Source organism: Equus caballus, chromosome 16, assembly GCF_041296265.1.
Source record: "Equus caballus isolate H_3958 breed thoroughbred chromosome 16, TB-T2T, whole genome shotgun sequence".
Lineage (NCBI taxonomy): Eukaryota > Metazoa > Chordata > Mammalia > Perissodactyla > Equidae > Equus > Equus caballus.
Window position 1 is genome coordinate 88,512,309 of NC_091699.1, and position 19,292 is coordinate 88,531,600.

Below are 19,292 nucleotides of genomic sequence, written 5' to 3' on the forward strand. Positions count from 1 at the left end.
ACCAGGTTGCACTTGCTAGTGACTTGCTGAGTCCCCAAACTGTTATTTACGCAGCATCCACGAACAGAGCCAGCTGAGGACACCCAAAATTGTACATATCCCATCGCTCTCAGATTCCAATATACAAATCACTCCCCTTCTGCTTTGTTTCTCAGGAAATGTAGCCTAACAAATCGAGCGTGTTCTCTCTCTTTCCTTTGGACATGTCAGATTCTGTAAATGGACATTCGCTGTCCTGCCATCTTGGTTAAATACGCGATGAACCATTCTGCTGAGCTGGTGTTCAGGGTTTGGGTCAGAGGAAGGGCCTGAAGAGTCCAACCAAAAGCCCTTCTTCTCTAAGCCGTTTCCTCACTCTGTTCTCTCCAGCTTGAGGGAGGACTTCCAGTTCTGCACTGGGCACTTGCGGAGAACATAGGAGTGGGATCCTATCTTTGCAGCGCCCACTCTATTTCAAGAAAAACTGTGAAGATGGCACCGTCCCCTAGGCTATCCACGAAGTTCTGATTTAAAAACAAGGAAAAGGCAGAAACCCTCTATTCACACGCAGGTGAGCATATGCTCCTTTGGTTGACAATTCTAACCTTTACCATCTTAAAGAAAATTGCCCTGGACAACTGCTGGGGCAGAAAGACAGCAGCAGATGCCAGAATAAAAACACGCTGATGGGTGAGCAGAACTGCCTGGAGTAATCCAGCAAGCAGTGACTGCAGCCCCCTTCAGCCTGGGCTCTGAGCTGTTACTCAAATGTCTGTTTGGTGAAGGGCTCTCTCTTCAAGGCTGGGCTGGTGTGTCCCTTCCTCCTGGTAGCCTTCTTGAACCTGCCATGCTGAAGCACTTCAGCTCCATGGCAACATGCACATACCTGCCTGACAGCATTTATCACATCGTCTTGAAGCTAATTGTTCACGTCTCCCTCTCCCTCTTTAGACTCTAAGCCCCTTGAGGGCAAGAACTTTATTATTTTAAAAATCTTTTTATTGCAAAATGAAAAAGGGAGACATCAAACTTCACAAATCCAATGTATAGCTTAATGGATCATTACAAGGCACGGCAACCAGCCAGGCCAGGAAACAGAACATTGCCACCCACCCCCTATCCCCATCTAAGCCCCTTCCGGGTGTGTCTCATCCTAATCAAAACCCCTCCCTCTCCCCACAAGGAGCAGCTATCCTCACTTTTGTACTAATCACTTCCTTGAGTCTGTGTTATAGTTTTATCACTCAAGTGTGCGCTCTGACACACTACAGTGTGGGCTTGCCTATGAAAAAAATATTGTATGTTTAAGTCCATAGCTTCCTCCTCCACCCTTCTAATTTCTTTATGAATTATCTGCTGAAGAATCTGGGCCATTTGACCTTTGGAGTTTCCCACGGCCTGAGTTTTGCTGATTGCAAACTCACGTGCAGCCCAGCGTGGTCCTCTGCCCTTGGTGTTTCCTGCAGGTTGCCAGCTGGATCCAGAGATTGGATTAGGTTCAGGTTCTATTCTACCCCTTTGTCAGGACTAAAGAAGGCACATCATATGTGGTTGCTGAGCGGCCACTGATGTGTAATACCTCTGTCTATTTGCTCACTGGGGATTGCAAATAGTGAAATTCTATCTTTTTTATTTTATTAGGTAGAATACTTTTATAAAGAGACATTTTCATTTATGCTATTGGGATATTCAGTGAAATAGTCAATGCAGGAAAGGCAAGATAAATGCTTGATTTTTTCTATTTACCAGTTTTCAAGATAATGATTGGTTATCATCCTCCGAAGATGACCGATTCTTTGTTTAAACATCATTATAAAGTAATGAATTTAAATGCATTTGATTGCAATATTATCCTTGTTGAAGCTCAAATTAACCCACAATCTTTGGTCAGTGTGAGTCTTTTCACATTGGCTCCTGCGTCCTATTGACATGATGGCATTGTCTTTGATAGCTTCCTTGTCATTTGTATGACAAGTTGTTCCAGGCTCATCTTGTGCGTCTCCTGTTTCAGACCTCAAACCAACTATTTCTCCAAAACTCTCCAGTTTCTTTTAGCAAGAAATGGCATTTTAACAGCACAATCTGGGCACCACGCGTTGCCATATAAGGTGAGGTGCTGGCAAATGTTTAACAACCGACTCCCTCTCTCTGTAGAAAAAAAAAAGGCCTGGATTTGTAGTGTTTCCCAATTTCTATGGTGTAAATATTCCCATTGTGACTGAATTCATTATACCAACATGAAGTCGATAAATGTGATGTTGGGACAAGATGTGCACAGTCTGTCCTCACCAGCTACTGCAAACCCCCTTCACCACGCTGCTGGTGATACATCTCAGGAGTCCTATGGATATTTCCAGTTCAAGTTCAGGCATTTCTGATTCTCAAGGACACAGAGAATGTAGAATTAGAATATTCTATAATTACTCGTTTGTCTTATCCTGTATTACACATAGTCTCAAAGTAATAATACTGTTCTACCACAATGGTAATTACATACTACATTGAACAATTTTGCATATCCTCCCTCCATTCTAACCTCCCACTAAAAAACCCTATAGTACAACTGTCTGTACTGTATCAACACTGTCAGATCATACAGGCACCACCTTCTGTGCTCTCTCACTGCCCTCATTTAGTCCCAGCTCTCCAGGTAACTGTATTTAATGCTCATCTCCAGGCCTGGGTCAATGTCTCTCTAGTCATTTTGATTCCCTGCAGCTCATTCTTTAGCAGATTCCTTGAGGAGGACTCATGGGAACATGAGGCTTGTTCAAGAACTGAGTTCTTGTATGTTGACAACAGCTTGTGCCCTTTATATTTTGAAAGTCCGTTTTCCTGGAAGTAAAATTGTTGGCTTATACTTTCTTCATTTGATTATCTTAAATATGTTTTTATTTTCTTTTGACACAGGGTGTTGTTCCTGAGAAGTCTAATGAAAATATAATTTTCTTCACCTTATAGATCACATTTTTTTTCCTAGAGGCCCAAAGGACTTTTTCTTTAAAGTTCATTAATTTCACTAACACTTTTCTGATGTTTGCTGTTCTAGGTTGATATTCTCAGACACATGGTGTGGTTTTTCAATGTGTAGTTCCAATATGTTAAATGTGTTGTCATTTCTGGAAAGTTCTCTTGAATGAGTACTTGTTCTGTTTCCTAGCTTTGTTTTTTTCCTCAGAGACTCCTGTTTTCTGGATGATCAACCTTCTTCGCCTATCTTCAATATTTACGACTTCCTCTTGAATCCATTTTATCTTTTTCTTCATTCCTTTTTGATTTAAAAAAATTTCCTTTTTTTACCTGCTATTTCTCTTAAGGTATCATCCATTATGTTTATATGGTTTTGTATTCCTTCTGATTCACTATTCATTTCTGAAATGCTTTTTTTCTTTATTTTAAATTATTTCCAGAGTTTTTCCCCCTAATTCTGATATATTGTTCTTTCATATCTTGTATCATTTTCTTAATGTCTTTTAACTTGTTTCAATACAGTATGTGGTAGTTCTGATCTATTTATGAGCATGTCTTTCTGGTTTGTTTTCATTGTCTGTATGGATGTTATTCTGCTCTTTATCCTCTTTTTTTTCTTATAATAAGTCTGTGTGAGATTTGACTTCTATTCTTTTCTGTTGTTCATTTTTATGTGAAATTATTTTCCCGAACTTGTAGAATGAGGCAGAAAAGCTTTTCAGCTTCACAGAGGTCCCTCTTCTGTCGTTTTTATGCAGTGCTAAGCATGGTGACCTGCATTCTGTGCTTTCCTGCCCCATTTCTCTCCCCAGCTGGTCTGGACCTCGTCTTTCCTTCCTCACACTTGTCTCTATCCAGCTCAATTTTGATTTCACTCCAGGCCGTTTCTCCTGGGTGGAGGGCCCTGTCCTGGAAGGGAGCCCCGGAGGATCCATTTTGAGGGCTCTCAGGGGCCCCGACTGCTCCAGCCCCTTCAGTCCTTCCTGCTGGGACCGTTCACTTACTCCTAGTGGAGAAGCCAACACTCCCCACTCCCTACCCCTACTCCAGTTTTAGAGAAGTTTATCCAGTTGGCCCAAAGACCCTTTCCAGGAAATTCTATGGGCTATTTAGGAGTTCTCCCATTTTCAGGTCCATCAGACGCTACCCTAGGGCTTCCGTTTTCCTCCTGCGTGGACACTTGTGGTATTGGTGGTTTGTCTCTACTCACTGGTAATTTGGAGTTTGTGAGAAAACTTGCCTCTAGTTTTGTTGGAAATGTGTCCATGGGGTTTTGGTTTTGTTATGGATTTGTTTTGCCTATTTTATATGGAGATCTGGAGAGACTGAAAGACTATGCTGTTGATGCCACTGCTGTCTTCCCAGAATCCTCCAGGAACTATTTTATTTGATCTTCTATCCTTGGTGATTAGTGTCTAGCACATTACTAATGAATGGGGACGTGGTCTAGTTAGATTTTTAAATTGAACTCTGAATGAACTGCCTAAGTTAACTGGGAACTATGATTCAAACAATGTAGCTTTTTTTTTTAAAGACTGTTTCATAAATTTTATTATTGTTTAATCATTGACAGATGCTCTGCACACTAATAACATCTTTTTGGAACAATGTAGCTTTGATTTATCAAAATCAACTCCCCAGGTCACCGCCAGGTGAGTCAGATGGTGTCTGGAGCCATAGTGGTTAACCTAGGACTTGCCTCTCTGAAAAAAATGCCTGCGCACTCATCATTTGCATACAATTTCACGTGACTTTCAGAGAGTTCCCAGATACCTGGAAACCCATCCATGCTCCACGAGAGGTCGTGAGTTAGGAAGCTCTGGTCAGGAGTGATTAAGTATTAAGGACTAGGGCAGACTAAAGGCCGATAAAATGGGATGCTTGCTATCCTATTTGTACTGGGGGTTGGTTTTATCAGTGATATCTACAGGATCTACCTAGCAAATGTTAAGATAATTCTTTTGAGCTTCTTGGTTCCAGACAGACGATCCAGGGACAGAGAAAGGGCAGTGGAGTTTGTTGGAAAGGTTAATGGAAAGAAGACAGTTGTAGGATACCAAAGCAACCAGCTTAAGTAGGGCAAGTGGACGCAAGATAAACAGATAAACACAAGATAAAAGGGGGAAATACTGGAATCATGAGGCTGGAGGAAACCTGAGAGTTCATCTGACCCACAGCCTTGGATCTTAATACAGAAGAAAATCCTAACCCGGGTTTCTCTGAGTGTGGTCCCTGACAATCTGCATCCTAATCCCCTGTTATGCTTGTTAAAATGCAGATTCCTTGGCTCTTAAACCTGACCCCCTGGGGTGGAGCCTAGTAATCTGCATTTTAACAATCCCCTGAAAACCAGTGGTCTAAATGATGCAGAGCAGAATGGTGTCCGGTCTCTTGAAGGACTCTGGATGTGGAGGTGCCACATCTGTGAGCTGCACAGTGCAATAATAATAATAATGACAATAACATTACTTTTACTCTTATTACTATTGCTTCTCCTCCTACTATTGTGTCCTTGAAACTCTTCCCTTTGGACACAGGATGGGATCAAAAGATTTGTAGGAATCTTTGCTGCCTATCAGAGGTAGCTGAAATCCATTTGTACCATATTGAACGTCACATTTGGCTCAAGTTATTTTGAGAGAAAATAATTTGGAGGAAAATGCTGCTGCTGCTTACATGGAATGAGTCTTGTCTTTTGGTGGCCTTCTGGTTAGGGGCAGTGCCACCCAGACCCAGGCCCTCTCTGTGAGCTTACTAAGATTTTGGCGACAGGCCTTTATGGGTTGCCTCCCTGGAAGCATGTTGAACTGAGCTCTGAGAAGTAACTCTGCTCCAGGTCTCCACTCTGGTTTGGGGGGAAATTTCTATTTGATTTCTCCTCCCAAAACTGAGTGGATGCGGTCTTGTGAGAGTTGGAGCCTTGGCTCCAGAATTCATATTTCAGACGGAGGCGGTCAGCACTGCCCAAGCTCTCAGGCTCATCCAGTACCCCATGGGGCCGCGTCCTACCCTTGCCTCTCGGAATGGAGTGTGAGCCTGGGGGGGACCAGTCCTCGTGTGGGCTTGGGCAGGGAGCCCATGGGGATGCATAATTGTACTCATCTTTGGGAGTACCTTTGGGAAATAGAAACAGTCACTTTTGCACTGGCAACTGCAGTGTGGACACTATGGTTCAGAATTCTCAGAATATGAAGTTAAGGAGGAGACCGCCATTGATACTTTCACGGGGAGGGAGACAGCAGACACCTAACACAGATGGCTGAGGTTCCGGCTGCTGTGACTGCTTCTCAATTTGAGCAAATTCTCTCAAACTCTTTGGACCTCGATTTTCTCCTTATTATGGAAGCCCGTGATGCTGTTAGATCCAGTTAGGTAATTATTTAGAGTTTGCAATTACCGTGTGTGTTCATTTCCCAGGACTGCTGTAACAAACCATCACGAACTGGGCGGCTCAGAACAGCAGAAATGCATTGTCTCAGAGTTCTGGAGGCTACAAGTCTGAGATCCAGGTGGTGGCAGGGATGGCTCCTTCTGAGGCTCTGTGGGAGAATCTGTCCCATGCTACTCTCCTAGCTTCCGGTGATGGCCAGCACTCCTTGGTGGTCCTTGGCTTGTAGTTGCTTCACTCCAATCCCTACCTCCATGTTCCCATGCTGTTCGCTCTGTGTCTTCACATGATTGTCTTCATATTGGATTCGGGACCCACCCTTTCCCAGCATGACCTCAGCTTAACTAATTATATCTGCCTTGAACCTATTTCCAAATAAGGTCACATTTTGAGGTACTGGGGGGTTAGGACTTCAACACACCTTTTTTTTTTGAGGAAACAATTCAGCCTATAACTTCCTGCTATTTCTGAATAACCCCAAGTCTTCTGTTTATTTTTTAGTAGTAGTTAAAAAGACAGACAGGCTGGGTTTGAATCATAGCTCTGCCACTTATTATCTATGACTGGGCAAATTTCCTAAGCTCTTTGAGCCTCATTTTCATCACCCATAAAATAAAAATAGCTTACAATAGTAACCTCTAAGGGAGAGGACTAAGTGAGTTAAAAATAGATAGAATTTTTAGCATCGTTCCAGGCACATAATAAGAACTCAGTAAATGTTAGTTAACATTATTATTTTTTCACTGTGTCCCTTGAGGAGTTATAAGTATTAGAAATATACTTCAAACATCCCTAAGTCAATTTACTCATGAAACACCCACCACATGCCCTGCAGAGTTCATAATATTTCTTGTGCTGCTGCTGGAGACCCAGGAAAGATATTGCAAAGTTTCTCTCAGAAGATTCCCTTCTATTCTTGGAGCAGTGCCCTACACGGTGGTACCCAGGGAGGCTCATTGTTTCGTGACAGCAGGATTTCAATCAAGCACTTATATTACGAGGTCCTGGCACAGGAAAGACCTGTCAGGAAGGAGGTGCTTACTCAGAAGGTGCTGTGTTCATGTTGGGCATCGGGTGTTCAATGTCACCTTGCAGCAGCCCTTTCTCATCATCATGTCTGTCTCTCTGGGCCTTAGCTGTCCTTGAGGCAGCTCTAACTTTCCTATACTCTATGGACACCTCTCTTCTTGACCCTTCAGCAACTCCTTAGTAGAACGCATGCCCTGTGGCTCTTTGAGGAAAACAAAGCTCACACACACTCTCTCACCCACACATAACCCTCAGCAATGCTGACTGCTGTAACCCACTGAGTGTGCTACGGGTACAGGAAAGGAGGTTTGTGACATTGGGTTATTTTTGAGCTATGGAATGAAGCCCATTCAGGAGAGTTTAGAAACTCTATTTCCTTTGGCTGAGCAGACACAAGAGGAGTCCTTTGTTGTCATAGGGTCACATGTCATAAATAATCACATTCTCCTCTCCAGGAGCATTTTTCTCTGAGATGTAGTCACTTTCAAACTTTTTTTCACCTCTAACCCCTACCTGGAAATACATTTTACAATTGCTGCTCAGTACATGCCCCAACATCTGCTCAACCACACACACACAAAACTAGAAATGCTTCTGTGATGCGCTTGGATCTACTCCTATTCTATTCGATTCCGTTCTCCGTCTTCCATTATGCTTACACTGCACATAGCTAGTATTCACCAGTATCCAGTTCTCCTCCTCTTTCTGGTACCTGAAGTAGGTACATCAGCATCCTTGATGTAGGTGGGACTAAATGACTAATTCTGGCTGATGTCCTGTGGTCATAAGGGACTACTGTCACTTCTACTCTGAAACATAGGGAGCCAGCATGCAACCCCCCAGCTGACTCTTTCCCCGCTACAGAGACCCAAGGAGGCCTCAGGTTGAGAAGTGGAGCTGCGGATCAAAGCCGCCTGGAGCACTGAGTTACCACAGGGAGGACAGTCGCTCTAGAGGGTCACCCACATCCTTAGCAGCCTTTAAGTGGGAGAGAAATAAAACTGCTTAATGGGCCACTGAGATTTGGGAAATGTTTGTTACCACAGTATAGTCGATTCTGTCCTAACCAATGCAGTATTCTCTACTATTGCATTTTTTATAAATGCTGGTCTTGAGTTGGTTAAATGATTCTATGACCCATATAGGTAGCCTCCTATGGCTTGCAAATCATATTTCTAAAGCATCTGCCACATCAATAGTCCCGAAGTATAGACAGAGAGAGAGCGTCATAGGGGAGGCAGAGCGTACACCAGCGCTGTCTCTCCTTGGGGTCCTAAGTTCCCAGGATTCATTGACTTAAGGACGAGGTGGTTGTGTCACTAGGGACCTAGAGAGTTAGGTTGCAATTGCTTTGGCAGGGGAGGCACCAGGGACTGGTTTCAAAGGTGATGAGTAGCGGACTTAGCCTTTCTGTGAGGTTTTGCCTTTTAGATGCACATGGATCCAGATTCAGGTCTCACAGATCCTGCGTTTTATCAATGGGCCTATGTGCATTGAGCACCCAGATTACAGGTGTATCCTGCTTATTATTAAAAGAAGTAGGAGTACAAAAGCATGACTGCCACTCACGTACCGCCATGCGGTGAGATCAGAGGACGCGTCCTTGGCTAGATAGCTGAACTTCCCTGCCCTCCCTGGCCCCGCCCCCTTCTCTTTCCAACCTTATTCCCACATTCTTTCACAAGACTTAGTTTCTGAAAAATGAAATTAAGCACTGATTCCTGTTTATGTATCACTGTCCCTCTGGGTCTTTGCATCTGTTCTTCCTCCCATTTGAACAGCTTTTCTTGGCACTTGGAAATCCCCAATCCACTCAGACAGCTCAGCCGTTTGTGCCTCTGAAGTCCCACTGATCTTCCATCACTGGTCTCCCAGGCCTGACGACGCTCTCCCTTCTGATTGTTAAAGTACAGCTCTCCTGCTCCACTCCCACAGGAACCACAGCTGCTTCGCTTTCAGCTTTCCATCTCGGGGTTCCACACAAAATTCCAGCCAAACAAAGGGGTTCCTGTGCACGGTAATAACCACAACACACAACCTAATGTTAGAGAATCCACTGACTTAGAAAACAAGGTTGGTTTACTAAGATTGACACAGAAGGCCTTTCTAGGCTACTCACAGTTCCCATATCCACCAAGTACCTTCCTAACTTTTGTCTTTGCATGCTCTGTCTCCATTACCAGGAAGGTCCTTCCTCACTTTGTCTTTTGAGAAGTCCTGTTTGTTCTTTAAAGCCTGTGGGACAGATTGCTATTTGCTTACCCAACATCCAGGCTCCCTTTCCTCCTTACAATAGAAGGAGGTTCTATTTCTTCAGCAGATGGATGGGCAACGAAATGAAGAAGTTTGTTGGGTAGAATTTCTAGAGACGTTCCTTAGAGAGAATATCAGTTTTGCCCATTTTCCCTTATTGCCTGGATCTTGAATGAGCTGTCTGGAGCTCCAGCAGCCATTTTGGCTTATGTAGAAACTTATACTAAGGATGGTAGAGGAGAAAGGTAGGAATCATAGGAATACTGACGATATCATGGAATTCTGTTACCAGTTGTAAATTGTATAATGCTGGACTTATTTACATGAACGGAAAATCTCCATTTTGATTAAGCCATTTTTATTTGGATTTTTTTGGTTATATGCAGCCAGACATAATCCTAATAGATTTACAGTTCATTTCAAGTAATACCTCTTTGTCACTCTCCTTATACCCCAACTAGAGAATTTCTCACTTGGACGCCCACAGGCCTTCATTCAGACCTCTCTGATTACATTAATCATAACATAGCAGAATTATTCGACTATATATCTCCTCTTCTGTTAGGAGGAACATTGTCTCGTTCCTTTTTGTATCTGCAGTGTGCTTAATGCCCAGTAGCCGGAAATGAGTCCTCTCAATTGATGTTTGTTGAATTGAATGGAGACCTGAAAAGGATTTAGGGTTTTCTGTTAACATGAAAATTCTTTGGGGAAGGGTATTATATGAAACCTGAACCTTACTTGGGATTCAGTTGGCAAGAAATAAAGTCATGGGAAAGGACGCTGGATGGGGGCCTTCGAGACAGGAGTGTGAGAGATGGGCAGCTGCACCGGCCAAAGGAAAGGTGGGAAAAACCTCAGCCATGGGTTTCAGCCTGTCTGCATCTCCCCAGGGCAGCTCTTGTTTGCTCTCGTGCTTTCCCGTATACAAAACCTCACTCTCCGAGAGGAGACTGCCTGCATTAGGAAAGCTTTACATTGCCCGCCTGCCTCTCTGAGAGGCAAGGCCTCTCTCCCGAGACTGGGTATCACAGATAACTGGCTCCTTGAGCATATCTGCAAGTCCCTGCTGTGCGCCCCAATCCTGTGCCCTCGGTCCTCCCAAACCACTTTGGAAGGGCCTGTCACTCTTGAGTTGCAAGATTAAATGAATGCATGTTTGGATAAGATGCTTTTGGCCCCTAGATCAAAGTCTGCACTGCTCGGGGTCTAGACCCCTTTCAGAGCAAGTATAAAACCTGCCCTCCCCTTCAGGTGAATTATGGGTGCAAAAGGAGAGGAGCTCTACTCGTATCACCCACCGTGCCAACACAGCTTCTCAGGGTAGATCTCAGACAGCGGGCTCGGAAACTGATGGCTGAGAAAACGGAAAGACGCACTTTCTATTAAAACCACTCAAAAGTGGTATTGGCATTGACAAATATGATCCTTTGGCTAAATAAAACCACTGGAGAGCAAATTAAACCATGTCTCATGATATGATTATTCTCTCCTTGTAAAAATAATAAGAAGTGTTTTGGTAGATTTGCTGTGTGTTTGTGCATCTGCTTTAATAAACAGTTCCAGGGACTTTTTTTTTTTGGTAAGTCGCAGATTTGAACTTAAGCCAAACCAGTGGCAGGAGCTGTCTTCATTGCCATGGAGAAGGAAGAGAAAGCACTGAGTCGTCATACAATTTCACTCTCCTAAATCAAACCTTCCATTTGCCGCGATTATTTACCATTGCTTTGTAATTGTGAGCAGCCAGCTGAGTGAGCTGGAAGTCTATTCATTCTTTAAAGTGACATAAAGTGGCACTCAGAGTCCCAAACGATAATTGTTCTTTTCTCTTTGTTAATATCCAACCGCTGCTGGGAGTTCAGTGAAAGACTCATTTAATGCCAGCTCCAGAAATTTCTGTGGGATTTGCCTCTTGGCCTCTTTTTGAAACCCAATTTGAAATCACTCTCAGGCATTGGGAAGGCTGACTGGATTGTGACCTTCAGTCAGAATTCCTCTCTAAACATTTTAGCAGGATGGAGAACTTGCCCCCATTTACATCCCTCTACGACCCAATGAGGGTCATGAGTAGGGAGAATTGGCAGTTTCTCAGAAATATGATTACCTTGAGGACGTTTCCAGCATGACCTGAATCTTAGGAACTGGAGTTTGCTAAGGAAACTAGATCTAAGGAGATTTCCACCTAACCTAGTAGGACACTGATGCCTGGACAAAGACATGAAGCCTATGGGAAGCACTCCCCAGTGGTGGGAGGATGCTTGCTCTTCAGCCATGCTCTCAGGGGTTCCCCCACCTCTCCGGGAAGTGATCACTTACTGGTAATCTGCCAAATCTAGTAAAACTTTCTGCTGACAATAGGAGTGATAGAGATAGTTGCACCCTTTGGCTCTAAGAGGTTTCAAACACCCCTGAGATCACTGTTGATCAACTACAAATAGGAATATGGAAGGTAAATATGTGCTGATGTCAATGGGCCTTTTTACAGCGTGGATGAGTTCTTGCTATTCTGGCCCCCCAATTTCAAATTCTATGCAAATATCATTGAGTTTCTGACCTGGGTTAGAATCAAAAAAAGCAAGCTCATGCCCCTCTGCTGCTCTGACTCAAAATTGCAACACTAACAGCATTAACCATTTTCAAAACACTAATTATGTTGAAAGCTCTGCATTAAGCACTTTATATGAATAATTTTCTTTAATCTTGGCAGGTAGCTGTATCATTATCCCCAGTTTGTAGGTGAGGAAACTGAGGCAGAGGAGCCAGCCCATGGCCACATAGCTGGGAAGTGGTGAAGCCAGGACGTGAACTCAGGTTGCAGTACTGCCAGCCCAACTCCCGCTCGCTTTGACTCTGGAGCTCAGCACAGCATGCAGAGCCCTGGCCTCGGAAAAAGTCCTCAGAGGGGCCTGTTGGAAAAGACCTTCGCTCTTCTGCATTCTCTGAGGCTGCTTCAGCCCCAATCATACCTGAGGCCGTCAACCCAGTAGGTGACAGCAGCCCAGGAACTTTGTGGCATGATTCATGGCTTGGGTTGGGAGCAGAATTACCCACCATTTGGTAGAAAAGATTTGCCATGGGGGAGTTTACTGGAGACTTCCATTTGCAATGGCTGGAGTTTTAATATTTTGTCCCATGTATCCGGTTCCTTGAGGAAAAAGAAGAGGAGGAGAAGATAGCAGGGACACCACGGAGGAGGAGCCGAGATCTCTCCCTTCCCCCTTTCTCTCTACTACAGTGTTGAGGTTCTACTCACGAGCTGTCGTGTTTTGAGCATTTTAGGAAATGAATACGCAGTTGAGGGAGTGAGATGTGATTTATAACCCAGAACCCAGGAGAGGTTGGATTATAGAGATTAGAAACGTGCCTAGAACCGAAAGATTCTCCTCTTTCAACCAACAAAAGGGAGGCCAAGAACATTCAAAAGTTGGTGATTTTGGAAGTTGGGGAATTTTTGCATTCCATGTGCCATCTGCTGACTGAATGCTAGTTGTTATCATTTTCTCCTAATTGAGCTTCTTTTTTTCTGTTGCTGATTTTAAGAGTGTTTGCATAAGAAGGCATGTGTGTGCCCTGGAGTGGTAGTGGTAGGGAAGGGCTGGGGCCTTGATTAACCTCAGGACCTGCCTGAGAGCTATGGCGAGGCCCTGCCCATGTGAACAGTGCTCCTGGACACAGAGAATCTAGGACCTTCCTGAGGATTTGCAGGCGGCCAGGCCAAGCATTCCAGGCTCCCTCTGTGGGCTGCTGGAGGGCCGCAGGGCTCCTGATGCCATTCAGAGCCCTTGGAGGAAATCTGACGATGTGAAAGGAGGCCAAGACATCTCAGTTCAGGCAGTGCCGTGGGTCTGCCAATCACCGAGGGTTACTGCCTGGTGACATCCCCTCTGGCTCCCAACCGTCCTTTCAGCTGGGGCCTCGCAGAGTGTTCTTGCTCAGGCGAAGGCTGCATTGTTCTGGACTGTGGCGTGATAGTCTTTTTCTCCCACTGATTCTTCCCGGTTTAGGGATACAGCTCCAGATCCAACTGGAGCTGGAAGGCCATCACTTCGGATTTCAAGGACTGCTGAGAAGCGTCAGAATGGCATCTTCTGATGTTTCCTCCAGGAAGCAAACTACTCAGATTAACTCTAGACTCTTTAGCATAAAACTTCAGTGTCTGATAAACTGTGAGACTGGTGCCACTGCAGGTCACCTTTGAGTCATTATAGCCCCTGTCATCAGAAGTCTGAAAGCAAAATGTGGCTCCCCTCTGTCTGGACCTCATGAGGTGTGCATCAGCAAAATTCTCCATCTCTCAGGTCCCTCTCTGTCCTGGGAACTGGGCCGGCGGGGGACGGAAGACAACTGCTGGCGAGCAGGGGAGGCCCAGGAATGCCCAGCAAGGCAACTCTATATGGGCAGCCAGCACTGACCTGCAGGAGGGGGCCAAGCTGATAGCGTGTCCTATTCCATGCTTGACCTGCAGCTTGGCCAGCTCATACCTTGGGCAAAAGTTTTTGCTTTGCCAATTTAGAAGATTGTTAATAAAGCAAACTGTGATTTACGTGATGACAAAAAAAAAAAAAAAAAAAAAAGGCTGTCAAGATGCAAGCATCAAAGTGTGTTATGCACCAGAAGGTAAAATCCTTTCACCCCTTCTTTCTACTCTGGGTGCTTCTCTTGCTGTGCTGCCCAATGGGAGCTTCTCTTGTGATTTTGTCTCTTTTCTATGATTCACAGGTTACTGAAGTTGAAAGAAGAACCTGGAGCGGATCGCCCATTGTTTTGATTTATCCTTGCAAATTCTCTGTCTCCTTGCCTACGCTGTAGGCGCTGACTCTATAGCTCTTCCCTCAGGGTCTGAAACGATTCCCATTGCTGCTTTTCGTGCAGCCCGGTACAGTCATTTTTCCTTCTTCTGCTCAGCCCCTTGTCCCTCAGTGGTAATGGAATAATAGTGAGTTAGTTTATAGAATCGTTGTATCTATAGATCTTTGCATTTTAATTAGGAATGGCCTGGGTTAAGAGGAGAATTCACATGAAGTGGATGCCAAAGGGGATTTTAGAGATTAAAAAATTTCCCAGAGACAAATGATTTGGTTTTTCCAGGAGGGCTCAAAATTACAAGTGCTTACACTTAAGTATAACTAGGATGGCGTTCTCCAGAAGATTCTGGCCTGTACCAAAAAATGTCTTCTTGAAAGAAAAACAAATTTAGGCTTTTGATCGATTTGTTTTTATTCAGAAAAGCTGAAATGGAATTAGTTTTATATGTGGAGGAGCGGTCATTTCTCCTACTGCTGACAGTACTACAATAGGAAAAAATGGAGCATTTCCTTCTGAACAGAATTATAGTGAATTGAGAACTAAAGAGCTTATGGAAAATAGCTTTCAAATGATTATTTTTGTTTGCTTAAATGCTTGATTATGATGATTGTAATTTCATCTATACACAGAGAGAGCAAGGAAAAAAAGCTAAGCCTAGACTCCCGTTATAACAAATCCAAAAAAAGACATCACACTTTATGAAATCCAAATGCCCATAGGTTTCTTGGGACTGCTAAGTAAAATATAAATACATGGTTCATGTTCTACTTATTTGCATTTTCAGGGCCAAGAATTCTTTCTAGGCTTTCTTTGAAAGGTTTACCTTGGCCTTGGGTCATTGTAACGACTTATGAAATAAAACTTGAATTTGGGATTTTCTTGCTTTACATGTAAAGGTTGGCCCTCTGAATTACAATGAGAAGTCTGCAGATGGCTCAGGGCTCCAGACATGGAGCTCATTCCAGTCCCTGAACCGGACAGTGTGAGTGAGATGATTTCATCACCGCTAGAGAGGGGCCGCCTCCCAGTACAGCATCACTACCGAGCACAGCCCTAGTGACAGCGATGTTCCATGAAGAAATTTTTCTTGTTTCTTGCTTAGAAAGAGTAGGATCACTACAGACATGTAGTCATTTTACTTCTCAGACCCTGACCAAGATGAATAACATTAATAAGCTTTGAACCAAGAACCTAAAGCCAAAAATGGTTGGATAATCAAATACAGAACTTCAAACGACCTTGGAAGATCCAAGGGCTGCCATGGCAATTTAAAGCTCTGATCTTCTCTGGGCAAAAGCAAACTAAATCCCTTTGCCTCTGCCCTCATCCAACCTGCACGATGGGCCCAGGATGATGAGGAAGCAGTGACAAAAGAACTGACCCTGCTGGTGGATCATCCGTCAGGGGGCCGGTGAATGGCTTCGAGAGCATTCCATTGTCAGACTGTAAACCTGCCTCAGCCTGACAAAGGACTGAGACCACTTGATAACAGCTGGTCTGCTCAGCTGGGCCGTCAGTGGTAGCCCAGGCTGGAAGCGGATGGTTCTGTGCTCACGGTGGGTGGGAGGGATGCGTACGGGGCCCTTGTCTACACCCGCTCTGTTGTAGGGCCAAACAGAGGAGCTTGGTCTTGGAGGCTCAAGACACTGCCTTCCAAACAACAGCCAGTGACACGTCGTGCCAGTAACAAGGCTGCTCTGTACACTTTGACTTGGCTTTTTGTTTCATTCAGTTTCAAGAATGTTTCTGAATCATTTTTAAAAAATGTCCCTTTGTCTTTACCCTTTCAGCCCTGAAGCTATGGAAAAGACCAAGACACAGCAAGGACACTCCACATTTATTAGGCCAAAATTGACCTCCTTTTCTCCCTCTCCCCCAGACCTGATCCTCCCCTTTTGCTCCCTGGCTTGTTGAAGCCTCCATCACCCACTTTCATGCACATGCATGGGCCTGACCTCCACCTCTCTCTTCTCCCTTTCCCACTACAGCCAAACAGTCAATCAATCAGCTAAAGAACTCCCTGTTCATCCATCCATCCATCCAACCATCCATTGATCCATCCATCCATCCATCCATCCATCTAACCATCCACTATCCACGTCTCTCCAGCTCACAGCTGCTGCCCTTACCCAGGCTGCTAGCACCTCTCCCCTGGGTGGCTGCCACAGTCTCCTCACTGGTCTAGGGGCTCAGCTGACCAGCCCCAGCTCACTGCCCCACCTCCACTCCCATTCACAGCCAGAGTAGTTCTTCTGTGACGCTGACTGGATCATGGTACTTCCCTGCCTACAACCCCATCAAAGGCTTCCCACAGCCCTGAGGAGTCTAAACTCCTCAGCACGATGCAGCTGGGCCCTTTGAGACCTGCCTCCTGCCTCCTTCAATGTCACTGCATGTGCTGGGTCCTGTCTTCTTTCGTTCCTCCCACTTGCTATTTCCTCCACCTGAGTGAAACTCCACCACTGTCCCTGGCTACCTCCTCCTCCTCAGTTTAGGACTCAACTCAAGTGCCAGCTCCTCTGAGAAGGCTTCCCGGCCCTCCCTCCTCTGGACTTCCACAGACTCACCCTTTACAATTAGGGGTCATGTAATCTATTCTCAAAAAGTAGGACACTGATGGGAGTGAAGGGGGTATCTGCACATGTTATACACAGACAACAGGTGTAATGGGGACAGACCCAGGAAAACCAGGGTGTGTGGTCCTCTAATCATGGCATTTATCACAGCTTCAAATCACTTGCTAACTGGCCAGGCCTCCCCCACCCTACCTGGCAGACTGCAAGTTCCTGGATAACAGAGAATGCCCAGTTTCCAATGTAGCTGCTTGCAGAGTTGGTGCTCAATCCACATTTTTTTGTTAAATAAATGAGGGAAGGGATGAATATGGCTGAAACAAATAGGAATCTGGTCACGTGGTCCCAGACTCCAGAGTTCAATGAGAAACCATTTGTCCTCAGACCCTGCTGGCAGGTCTTGCTGTCCAATGGAGCCTGGTCTTCTCTGTTTCCTCTCTGAAGAAGCCCTCAGCCACTACAAATGGCACAGAAAAGGGGTGTACTAGATTACCTTGCTAACATCCCCCCCTGCCAAACTCTGAATCGTGAAGCACACCTGGCAGAAATGAAGCCGAGGGGTTGGGTCTCAAAGTTTGTTTTACGGAGGATACATACCTTAGGGTGTTAAGACATATTACATGATAAGTGCGTTCTGCGTCCAAATAAGTCATGGAAATTAAGCATATCTCTTTATTGCTAAGACCCTTCTAACCACGTGAAGTCAGCAGTGTTTCTCAAATTTAGATAGACCCAGAACCTAGTCCCCTTACCTCTCCTATCTCCCAGACTCCATGTTCCACAGAACCTACTTTGAAAACCAATAAAATCATGTTGCCCAGACGTCTCTCGGTAGGTGAAAGCTTTGAGTCCCTCAAGGTCAGGGCTATACTTTGTTTCTCTCTTCCCATTGCCTAGACCAGGACCTGGCACACAGCCGATGCTCAAAAAATGTTTGTTGCATGTGAACTGGAGTGTCACGCATTCACCAGAGGACAGAAGAGCCCCGGTTGGGGAAGCCCGTAAGCCTGCTCCGCCAGCCCTGCAGGTGCCTTAGGAACAGGAGGATGCTGACTTGCCTGAAAATGACCTGGGGAACGAGGAGGTTGGTGAAGCTTGTCTTTCACACCCTGTCCCCTCCCGTTGAGCGGTGCCTCACAAGGAGGCTTGGCCTCACACCCAGTTCCATCCCCAGCTTTGCAGCATCCACTCCCACGGGATTTGGCTGTCAGTGTCTGTTCACCAAAGCGCTAAGCTGCTGAGGCTCAGTCTCACCCAGTGCTGTTTGCCTTAGATGGTTCCTGCTGACTAACACCCTCTGGCCTCACGGGAGAGCAGCTCGGGTGGCAGAAGGCCAGGTGGCAGAGCTTATTTTGAGCAGGATTCTGCCCCCTGCCACACACATCGTATTCCTCACTCTGCCCACTTGTGAGTCTGGCCCTGACCATGTACCAGAGCCAAACGTCCTCTCCACCCACCCAGAGGGCTGGCTGTGCGGCCTCGCGGGCAGTGTTCAGGAGGCAGGAGGGGGAGCTGTTGGGCCTGAAGCGCAAACCCAACCTAAAACCACCCAATAGCAGAGGCAAAAAGGATGGGGCAGGTTTAAAGAGTCTGTCTGGAAGAATTTTTTGCAGTGTTACTTTGATTTTTTTTTTCTTCTGAGATACCATTCTTTCTTTCAAATTAACTATTTTTTTATAGAATGACAACATTTCATGAAGCTACAAGCTGAATCTCTTCCTTTTCCACTGTCCTATTTCCCATCTAAAAGGGAAAAAAAGTCAGGAAATGCCAAAGTGAAATTTTGCAGTTGAGCCAATATGAGCTGCAAGTGAGTCCAGCTGGAGGGACTGTCGCCCACACGGGTGCTCCAAAGCAACGAGGGATGTGGCCCGAGGGGCCTCTCACCCACATTCCCTTTGCTCCTACAGACAGGAGCCATCCTCTTGCTCCTTCCCCGCCTAACCTGCCACTCCAGCCGGAACAGCAGGCCTGGGCTGGGGGCGGAGAAGCAGCAGAAGCCCCTCCATTGAGCACGTGGGAGGAGGACACAGAGCCAGAGAAGCCCCTGCAGCCCCTGGGGTGGGGCTCAGCTGCCCTGGGATAGATGATGACAATGTGTGGCCTCATCACTTCCGGTCAGGTGTCACCTCCAAGTGAGTTCAGTCTGGGCTGGCTCTGCCGCCAAATGAACCAGGAAACTCCTCTGCTTTTCAGGGCACTGGATTTCTGAACTCCTGCTGACAGCTGTGGGCTCACACTATAATTTCCACTGACCAAGTGAGTCAACTGAGCACCAGAAAGGTTAGGGAATT

The 19,292-nt window shown here is 45.4% G+C and overlaps 1 protein-coding gene across 3 annotated transcripts in view; it reads right to left on the reverse strand.

Annotated features, from left to right (window-relative positions):
* Positions 1–19,292, reverse strand: part of SLC9A9 (solute carrier family 9 member A9) — a 510,485-nt gene that overhangs the window by 8,674 nt on the left and 482,519 nt on the right. Inside the window, exon 15 of one of the 3 annotated variants that reach the window (XR_002800813.2) lies at positions 6,827–9,374. The gene's annotated coding sequence lies outside the window, so the exon portion shown is untranslated. 3 annotated transcript variants of the gene reach the window in all.